The sequence below is a fragment of the Rousettus aegyptiacus genome, unplaced genomic scaffold (assembly GCF_014176215.1).
Source record: "Rousettus aegyptiacus isolate mRouAeg1 unplaced genomic scaffold, mRouAeg1.p scaffold_m13_p_4, whole genome shotgun sequence".
Taxonomy (NCBI): domain Eukaryota; kingdom Metazoa; phylum Chordata; class Mammalia; order Chiroptera; family Pteropodidae; genus Rousettus; species Rousettus aegyptiacus.
The window spans coordinates 48,578,870-48,589,199 of record NW_023416307.1 but is presented as its reverse complement, the minus strand read 5'-3'; the positions used below and the strand labels follow the sequence as shown (position 1 = coordinate 48,589,199).

The window sequence follows — 10,330 nt, the reverse complement described above, 5'->3', positions numbered from 1 at the left end:
ATAGGGTGACAAATTCCACCTCTTCCCGCCAAAAATAAAAAAGCCGTCCTCTACTAGTAACCCTCTCCCCAAAACCAAGCTCTTTATGAGTGTCTTCGCCTACGCTTTCTTTTCTTCTCCGGCTCAGGGGGCTAAAAAGTCGAGGGGTGGGCGGGGCCTGCCCCATCGCTCCGCCCACCTCCGCCGGTTCCCCCTCCCGTCGTCCCCTCTGCGCCCCTCCGCCCTCGGAGCTGGAATGAAGCGATCACGTGACCTCATATCCGGCGCGGGAGTCCCGAGCTCGCGGCGCGCGCTCCCCCGCCCGCCCGCCCACTCTCCCCGCAGCTTGGTCTGGGTGCCACCGCGGAGGGGTGGGGGATTCGCTACGTCGCTGACGCGGGGTGGCCGTTTCGGAGTGCAGACCGCCCCTCTCTGCTGCCCGCCTCCCCCTGCCGCCCTCCCTTGTTCTTGCTCTGCCCAGCTGCACGCCGCGGACGCGGAGGAGAGCGCGGACGTCTCTGCGCCGGGCTCGACCCGGGCCTCGCCGCAGCGCCTCCCTCCCCTCACCCCGATCCGCAGCGCGCGGCGGCGGCGGCGGCTCCTCGAGCCCGAGCGACCCGCGGCCGCCGGCGCCGGTCGAGGGCGATGGGGCTGGGCTGAGGCAAGGCGGCGGCGACAGCGGCGGGCCGCGGCCCCGGCCCCCTGTGGTTCCTGGGGTGCTCCGGCCGGGAGGCCGCCGAGGAGACGGCGCGGCGGCGGCGGGTGAGTGGCCCCGGCATTCTCAGAGCGCCGGAGGGTAGAGTGAGCGGGGCGTGGAGTGGGTGGGTGGCGGCAATGGGGGAGGTTGGAGGAGGAGAATGGTATTGTAGGGGGTGGCGGGTACCGGTGAGCTTATGGTCGGCCTCCCTGGGCCAGAATTGGGCATCACTTCTCGGGGAAGGTGTATGTGGGGTGTGGAAGGGAGCTCCAAGACCACGGAATGCCTGGGACAGGTGAGGCGAGAAGGAGAGATCCACGTTGTGGGCGCGAAGGCCTGCTTTGGACACGCTGCCTGGGGAGAGGGCGAGTGTGTATTGGGGCTTGGGACATGAATGGTGCTTCAGCTCTTTTATAAAGTCCAAGAGCTGGTGTGGTTGAAGGTAGGGGTGTTGGCAGGGCGCTTGATGGTTTTCTGGGGGTGCTGACTGAAGGAATCTTGAGTTCGCTCATAGCCACGGAGTAGTAGTAGATAGACCTCCTTGCCAATCACTGCATTTACAGATAGACTAAGTGAGGCTCAGAGGGGAAAAGTGACTTCTGACTTCCCTAAGGCCTGTCACTTTGACTCTCATAGTAAGTGAAGACTATTTCTTCCACTTCTTAGGTGGCCACTCTTTTTATGGGGTTACTTTCTTCCCATTCCCATAACAAATTTAGGGCCTGATCACTGTTATGACCTCTTTTGGGACAGATATGGGAGCAAGTGAATTGGATTGGGGATTGACAGTGGCTTCCCAGTTTGGAAAGCTTTAGTGACAGGTGTTTATTGTTTCCTTTTCCCATAGATCTGACAGAACATCTTTGGATCTTGGTATCTGGACATAGGAGGTATGAATCACTAACATAATTAACTACTTTTAATTATCAGTAGCTTAGAGCTATATTTAGTGGTTATATTAGTGCAAAATGAATGGGTATGTTGTGGTAAACCTAGAAACAGAGACCAGTGTTTCATACACATGAATCTGAACTAAGTGAGTAGAACATTTGTGTATGTAATGACTATTTTAGATCTATGAGTCAGAAGTTAGCATTTTTTAAAAATATAAAATGCAGGAACATTAAGAGTATTGCAAAGTGAACACTAACTTCTAAAGGCTTTGTTGCTAAAGTGAAGGTGTTCTGATTTGATTGTCTTTTGAAGGGTGATTACATAGTTAAAATGCTCTACCTTTAGTTAGAACTCATCCTCTTCGGAAAGGTGCATGCATTAATTTTGTTTCACTGGAACATAAGTGGCCTTTTCTCAGGATTGTTGCATTGCTAAATAGGCTACAGTTGCCAAAATACATGTATGTGGGCATCCCATTCTGGTTTAGCAGCCTTTTTTGTTGTTTTTTTTAAAAGAAAAGGTGAATCAGTACATGGAAGTTTGAAATAGTAAGCCTTTTATTAATTGTTATGGAAAATTTAATTTTGCTACTGCCCTCATTTGCTATATCCACCGTTAAATCAGGTGAACAGATCAGGTGAGTGCGAGCAAGATGGTTAAGTGAGAGTTTTGAACATTGTTAGAACAACAAATCTTGGTTTTGGCTGGGAGATTGGGTAGGAAAAATGTGACACTATTTGGTTGCTTCAATTTATAAGTAGTACAGTTATAAATAAAAAATATTAATTAGCAATTTATTTTGAAAATAATATTCACAGTCTTCAATTTGAAGCAGTTCAGGTTATGTAGTAAGAGGGCCGATTTCTTTGTGCAGGCCAACCAGGAAGCTTTATTTGGAGTACCTCTGGTAATTGATATTTTAATTTATAATTGAATTGAGATAAATAGGGTACATTTCTACATAGGAAAGTAGTTTTATAGTAATCTGAACAAAGCTCTATTAGCCTGAATGTCTGAATAGTATCTTCTGAAGAGTTTTCTACTTGCTTCTGTTTAATAGATATTAGAACTAAAATACTTGTTGGTTGAGTTAGCCCTTAATAGTGATCTCATTTAGGTAACATCAGTGTCCCATCTCAGTCATGTTTCAAGAATGGATTCTTTTTTTTTTTTTTTTTAATTTTTAAAATTTAGTCTCAAGTATATAGTACATTGGTTAGACATCTGTAGTTCATAAAATGATCTCCCCAATTGCACCTTCCCTCCCCGCACCCTCCACTAGGCTGGAGTATTAATGCTAATTGCATTCCCTATGCCGTGCTTCCCATCCCCGTGACCATCCATCAGCTACTAATTTGTACTTCTTTAATCCTTCACCCCATTCTCCCAGTCCCCCCAAACCTCCCTCCCCTCTATCCATCACCAAATTGTCCATTATATTTGTGAGTCTGTTTTTGATTAGTGTTTGTTCTTTTTATTCCTTAGATTCTGCATATAAGTGAAATCATATAGTGTTTATCTTTCTCTGACCTAAACATCTTCTAGGTCCATCAAAGCAATATCTTTTTCCATCTTCTTCCTTTCTACATGTATGGGTCTTGTTTTCTTATCCTTTCAGTTACTCTGTGTTTTTTTGGTTGGAGCATTTAATTTTTTTCATTTAAGGTACTTATCGATCAGAATGTAGTTACCATTCTTTATTCCTGTTTTGGATACATGCTTTTTCTTCTTAAAGAAGTTCCTCCAACATTTCCTGTAATACTGGCTTGGTGATAAATTCCTTAAGCTTATTTTTGTCTGGGAAGCCCTTTATCTGCCCTTCAACTTTAAATTATAGCTTTGCTGGATAAAGTATTCTTGGTTGTATATCCTGAGTCTTCATCTTATAGAATATTTTTTGCCAAGCCCTTCTGTCCTGCATCGTTTCTTTTGAGAAATCAGCTGCCAGTCTTATGGACATACCCTTGTAGGTAATTATTTGTTTTTCTCTTGTGGCTTTTAATATTCTTTCTTTGTATTTAAACTTTGGCATTTTAATTAACGATGTGTCTTGGTGTGAGCCTCTTTGAATCTCTGGTTTTTGGAATTTTCTGAACTTCCTAGGGTTTTATGCCCATTTCCTTCACCAGCTTAGGGAAGTTTTCCATCATTATTTCTTCAAACAGTTGTCCAACATCTTGATTTTCTTCAGGTACGCGATCAGGTGGATATTTGGACCCTTAGTAATGTCCCATATGCTCCTTAAATTATTTTGGTAATCTTGGCATCTTTTTTCTTGCCATTGTGATTGAGTGTCCTTGGCTTTTCCGTCCTCTAGATAGGGCATTTGATCCTTTTCTTTACTTACTTTGTTTATTCCATTTAATATACTTCTCGTCTCGAATTATGTGTTCTTTTCAGACTGGTTCCCTTTTATAATTTCCATTTCTATTTTTATATTTTTATCTCTTTGTTGAAGTTCTCACTGAATTTATCTACACTTCCCAAAAGTTCATTGAGCATCTTTATAACCAGTGATTTGAACTCTGCATCTGTTAGATTACTTGACTCCATTATATCTGGATCTCTGTTCTGTTCTCTCATGTGGTTTCTGCTTCTTCGTCTTCCCATTTTGGCCGCCTTTGTGTGTCTGTTTCTATGTACTAAGCAAAGCTCCTCAGTCTCCCGGTCTTAGTGCGGATTTGTGAAGTAGGTGTCCAGTGGCACAGTCCTGAGAGGGGTTAGCTGCAGACCAAACTTAGCCCAAGCCTCTACCCCTCCAGGGCCACCTGTTAAGATTCAGCAAGCAATCCACAGATGCTGTCCTTATAGTTGTCTCACAAGGCCACACCAGAAACCGAGGCTGCCTCCAGTGTGAGTCTCAGCAAGGAGCACCTGACTCGCTGAGGGTACATCTGGATGTGGCTTGGGTGGGGCCGCAAGTTGCGGGAGGCGGAGTTTCAGAGAGTCCTCTGGGTGGAGCAACCTCTTTTATCCAATTTGATGATGTCGTGGCTCTGGCGCTGCTGTGTCTGCACACTGGGAGAGGGGAGGGCTCAACAGGGAACAATGGATACCACCAATACTTCTGTTTAGAGTATGTCTTGCCTTGGCCCTCACTCCCACAGTGTCTCTCTGTAAGACCCTGGTATCCCCTGCGTGCAGCTGAATTGGCACTGAGGCTCAGATCGAGCAGGTCTGTTATCGCGAAAATCTGCTTTCGGACGCGGCCCCTTTAAGAGGCTTCTGTCACTGCTACTGCTGCTGCCTGGGTCCATTCGAGATCAGGCAGCTCCGTGTCTTTGCCCTGTCCTACCTTCTGCCGTTGCAGGGTGCTTTCTTGGATTTTTCCCTAGTTGTATGGCTTGTTCCTCTAGATCCTTGCTGCTGCTCCTTGTTTTTGTCACAACTTTGATTTGGTTGCCAGAGGGAAGAACAGAGCCTCTATCATCTACACCATTTTTTTCCTCTCCCGTCAATAATGAATTCTTATGTGGATAGTAAGTGTGTGTTGGCAGCTATAGCATATTGAAGTAGAAAAAGAATGGACTTGGCAGGCATACCCGAGTTTGATTTCTGACTTTCTTAACTAGTTGTTTGACTTTGACCAATGCTAATAGTTATCGCGTAAGCTTACCGTATACTAGGCTTTTAATTAAACACTTGTCATGAAATATTTCATTTAAATCTCATTTTACAGATGAAGAAACTGAGGTTCAGAGATGTTCATTTACCTAGAGTCACATACAGCTAACCTGATGAACCTAGAAATAGAAACCTCTGGTCACATACAGTAACAGAGAGCTAGGAATCTGGCTGTCTTCAGAGTCCCTTATACTATAAGTTGCTTAACTTCTCTGTTCTTCCTTTTTTTTTAGTTAACAAAAAATACTAATACCTCAGAGAGTTTTGAGGATTACTTGAGAACATGTGTAAAGAAAGTAGCATTCTTCTTGGCACATAATACATAGTTCCTTTCACTTTTCCATTTCATTTACCGAATCAAGCTGTGTTTGTATAGCATGGTGGTTTTGCAACCACTGTAAATATAAGGTTTTAAAGTGCGAATGTATTTACTCCTAATATTAATAGTAGTCCTAGGAGATAGGCTGTGATCAGTGATATGGGAGCATTCTGCGAAACTCTTTATTTTGTATTTTTTCCCAATGGCCTAAGTGATGGTGGAAGTAAGAACTCCATGCTTGTCAATGACAGCAAGATGATTGTAATTTCTGAAATCTTGGAAGACAGAAAATGATCTTGATTACTTGGTTTATTTAAAGCTAGATTCTGTTCATTGGTATACTTGGTGATCTAAACTAACTTTATAAGGACTAAGTGGGAGACCTTGTGGTGAATGGACTGTAAGTTAAAGAGGAGTTAGCAACTTATCACTTATTAAAGACAACACTCTTAAAATTCTTAAAACAGTTTGAGTGTACCACAGTTCACAGTGGTACACTCAAAGAAGATATGTAGTGTCTGATATCTACCTGATATGTCACTAGAATGTTTGTTCCAACGATGGAATGTATTCTGAATGTGCCATATAGCTTATCTGGTTACATTTGGATCCATAAGATAGCTGACAGGATTTAGTCTTTGGTTTTAGAACATAGTTTGTGTGAAATGAAGCTAACTGGCCTACGAGAGAGTAAATCTGTAGTCATCAAAACCACGTTCTAAATAACTTATCTAAGTAGTCCAGAAAACATGTAGCAAGCAAGGAAATAATCATTAGAGTCTTACTTGAGTTTTGTTGATCTTCATATTTTGAGAGTAAAGAAATAAAAGAGGATCAGAATTGGAGCACATATTTTAAGCTTAGGTAAAAAAGAAAAAGATTCTGGGCTTGTTTAAGCTGAAGAAAAACACTTGGTATTTTATAAAGTAGAATGTCCTGAAGTTAATGGTCATTAGTGATTATAAAATTTATGCATTAAAAACATTTGTATTAAGATTAAAAATAGAGGTAAAGTGAAATGCGAAAAATGGTAATGGGAAAGGATCACTGTTATAATAGTTAAAAAGATTTTATAATAATCAGTAAAAAGGGAGAAAAATGGAATGAAGGAAAAAGAAATGTTCAAATAATCAAACATCCGAGAATCACTACAATTGAGGATGGGAATTGGTGAAGTTTCCATAGAACATTTCTCCAGAGAGAACTATCCCAACACCAACTCCAGTAACATCTTTGACTCAAGGGTTCATATTGGGGCAAACTTTAAGACTACCAAATTTAAAAAAAGGACTTACATACACCATCAGGTGTAGGGCTTCTCTGAGGCATGTTCCTTTGAAGGTACAGATAATGAAAATGTGTCTTTTACTTGTCATGAAAGGCCACTAATACTAGGATGAACTGAGAATGCAAGAAGTACCTTATGAGTCTATTTGTGTATGTGAGATGGGATGAATTGAGTTGTAATTAAACTCTCAATCAAAATTTCTCTTTTCTATGGATTCTTTCACTTATTCCTTGTGGATTCTGCTTTTAAATTAAATGATCTATTGACACACAGATACTAGTTAGGGTAAGATATTAAATTTCCAGGAAAAATGAGTTGACTATGTAAGGTAGAATTTCCTGATTACATGGTGTGGAACTTGTAGAATCTTTCTCATAAATTCTAAATAAAAATATTTATAACTTGTTGGGTCATATGAAAGACAGTTCTACCTCAGTAATAACAAGCTAGATTAATTGACTCCTCTTTGTTAGTTTTTCTAATTTTCACAAAGGCGTTCATAAGTCGGACATTGAAATAAAGAGGTTGGAGACTGGAAAATAATAATGCTGAATGGTTATAGGTCATGGACTAGTTTAATTTTGTTTTGTTTTGTTTTTATGTAAAAGGAAACTGGTATCTGGAGAGGTAAGTGATACAACCAAAGTATCTGGGGTTAGAAATTTTCTCTTTGTTGGGTATTCTTTTCACCCTTGTATTCTAGTAATAGCACATCTCAAAACTCTGTGTGTGTATATTTTTCCTTCTGAGAACCAACTTTTAATGGTTGCTTTTGATTACTTGAGAGACTTCTATTACATTTTTAGTTTATTTTAATGTAAGTCATGGAATAGCTCCCACGTATGTGTTTAACATGGCTTCTTTACAGCATCTCTCTTCTATTTTTTCTCATTTGTGAGGTAAGATGAAAAATACATTAATTATTAACTTATTTTGATGTAAAAGACAAGTCATTTGGTTCCTAATTTTTTCTGATCTAAAGAGCTGAGTAAAGTGAAATCACCTTTTATGTGCAGGCTTTGGAACTAAATTCTTGCTTAAGGTAAAAATCTTGTCACAATTACCCTTGAAAAAGTCCTTTGCAAGAAGTCCTTTAGAAAGACAGTTTAAAAACTGGTTAACTGACTATACTGTTTTTCAGTTGCAACAGCTTGATTTTCCTCCAACTTTTAGAATAGGTAACTTTTTTTGGTGAGCTAGATCATAATTGGCTAGATCATAATAGGATATTTGACAGGTGATTGGGACTTCAGATTGACAGAAACAGCAGATTCATAGTCTCCATTGCATACTTACTCTGGTTAAAGTATTTTTCTCTCTAGCTTTTCTTTTTTTCTGCAGCGCAGATAGTTGAATGGGTATAATTAAATACATATAGGATGTGACTTCACAATGTGAATAACAGAGATTTTGGTATTTATGAAAATCTGTTATCTCCCCGGAATTAAATACGACACACCATGCAAAGAGCCTACCATAATTAAAAAGCTAAGTAATAAAGTTGGGAATATTAGGGGACTGTTGGTATTTTGTATAATTTTGAGTTAATTAATATTCAGGTACTGTTAGTGTTTTTAAGAGTTAATGTCCTCACGGTTGAATTGTACACCTGAAACTTTCTGGATTTTGTTAACCAATGTCACCATAAAAAGAAAAAAAAGAGTTAATGTCTTCCTTATTGCTAGCAAGATCTGCATTTTAAAAGAACTGTATAAGTTGTTAATGTTTTCCATGAAATTTAAAGTGTCTGAACATAAACATCATTCTTAGGGATAGCACAGTAAGAAAACACCAGTCTTTAAAAAAATACTATGATGGCTGAAGATGCCCTGGGAGAGGGCATTATGTATTGGTTAAAATGTGAGCTTCAGAGCCATATGTCATTTTGAATTACAGCCTCCTCATTTATTAGTTCTGCAGGCTTGGTCAAGTCACTTAACCTTTTTTAGTTTTTTTCATTTGCCAAATGTAGGTAATAAAACTTATCTGAGTGTTGTGAGCATAAGAGACTCAAGTAAATGGTAATTTACTACTATTTGTTAGTAATATTTAACATATTCAAAATAAGTTTGTGTATCTGTGTGTGAGAGAGAGATGAGTGCATATCTGTATCATGAGAGCGTAGAGGGGATATGATTGAGGATTGCTGGTTTTTTGTTTTGTTTTTTAACTGGAGCAGCAGGCAATAATGACATGGTGTTACATTCAGGCTTTTCATAGCAAAAATACCATGATTTTGCATCTTTGGTAACAACATTCTAAACAACTCAAGATGTTAATCTCATGTATCTCTAATGTACATTTTGTGTGTATTTTTGTCTTTCCATTTGTGTCTCTGAGTGTGTGTGCAGTAGTCCTCTCTCCTCTCCCCTTGTCTGTGTTACTGTTATCCTTTGTCTTGCTCCCTGGCCACATTATAAAATTAAAAAAAACATGTTTAATTTTATGTATTTAATAGTAGTTTGTGTGCTTTATTTTTATTTAAAAATACTGATTAGTGAAGTGTGTCTACATCTTTTATTTTTTGTTTTTTACTTGGAAAATAGGATTTTATTGTGCAGTGTTCTACATCTTTTCTTTAAAAAGAAGACTTGAAATTTTATTCTACTGCTGTGGCCTTCAGATTGATTTTTTTAAATATGGTTACCGGTTCTTCATAGACCAAATAGTTTTCACTCATCTCTAGCTTATGCCTAAGCTTCTTAAGCCACCAGTTTTTAAAGCTCATTTATAATTAATTTTTTCTATGATTTCCTAAAGTTTCTTTTTAAAAATTCTTTTTCCTTATTTTTCCCAAGCATAAGAGATGAAATCCTTATTTACATGCCAATTATAATAATATAATTTAGTTTACTAAGTAAAATGTAAAGTACTACAGGTAAGCAGCCTACTTTTGTCTAATGTGCTTAATTATTTGAGAGACTAAACTAACCTAGCAAATTCTTAGTTAAAATAAGTTTTTATTTCATAAGATTTTTTTTTGATAGAAAAATAGTTATCACCACTGCCTTAGGGTCAGTTGAATAATTTTGAGCTAACCCACGGTAGTTTTCTATTCAGTTTTTGGTGAGAGGAATAGAATAAACTGCTTTATTTAGTCAGATTCAAAAGCATCTTAATGTATTTTTTTTTCTCTGAATCCTCGTTTTTGTCTTCAGTGCAGCCTGTTGTGAACAACTGTCATATTCCATTAAAGGTTGTGGCAGTTACCAATTATTATAGTGCGTAAGAGTTATGATCTTATAGGCAGTAAGGAAAGAGGCTTGGTTAAGGCCTGTTGGTTATACCCTTAGGATTGTGTTGGCACATCTGACTATTCAGTACTTTTTTAGATACTCTACAAACCAAGCACAAGGCTAGATACTGAGTATACATTGATGAATGAGTTTGCCATCTTCGAGATAAACAGTCTAATAGGTGAATACCATGCTGCTGCACTGCACAAGTCCAGAGTTCCTCATCCACATTGTGTTCTTTAGAACGTGGCCCCTTGTCATGACCTTGTGTCTCTTTCAGTTGACCCCAAAAG

General features: G+C 39.3%; 1 protein-coding gene across 4 annotated transcripts in view; it reads left to right on the top strand.

Annotated features, from left to right (window-relative positions):
* The first annotated feature begins 278 nt into the window (after positions 1 to 278).
* Positions 279 to 10,330, top strand: part of ATP13A3 (ATPase 13A3) — a 79,376-nt gene continuing 69,324 nt past the window's right edge. For 2 of the 4 annotated variants that reach the window (XM_016136362.2, XM_016136358.2), the window contains exons 1-2: positions 279 to 741; positions 1,524 to 1,566. The gene's annotated coding sequence lies outside the window, so the exon portion shown is untranslated. The remainder of the gene's footprint in view (positions 742 to 1,523; positions 1,567 to 10,330) is intronic. The other 2 variants (XM_016136363.2, XM_016136360.2) reach the window with 2 other exon arrangements.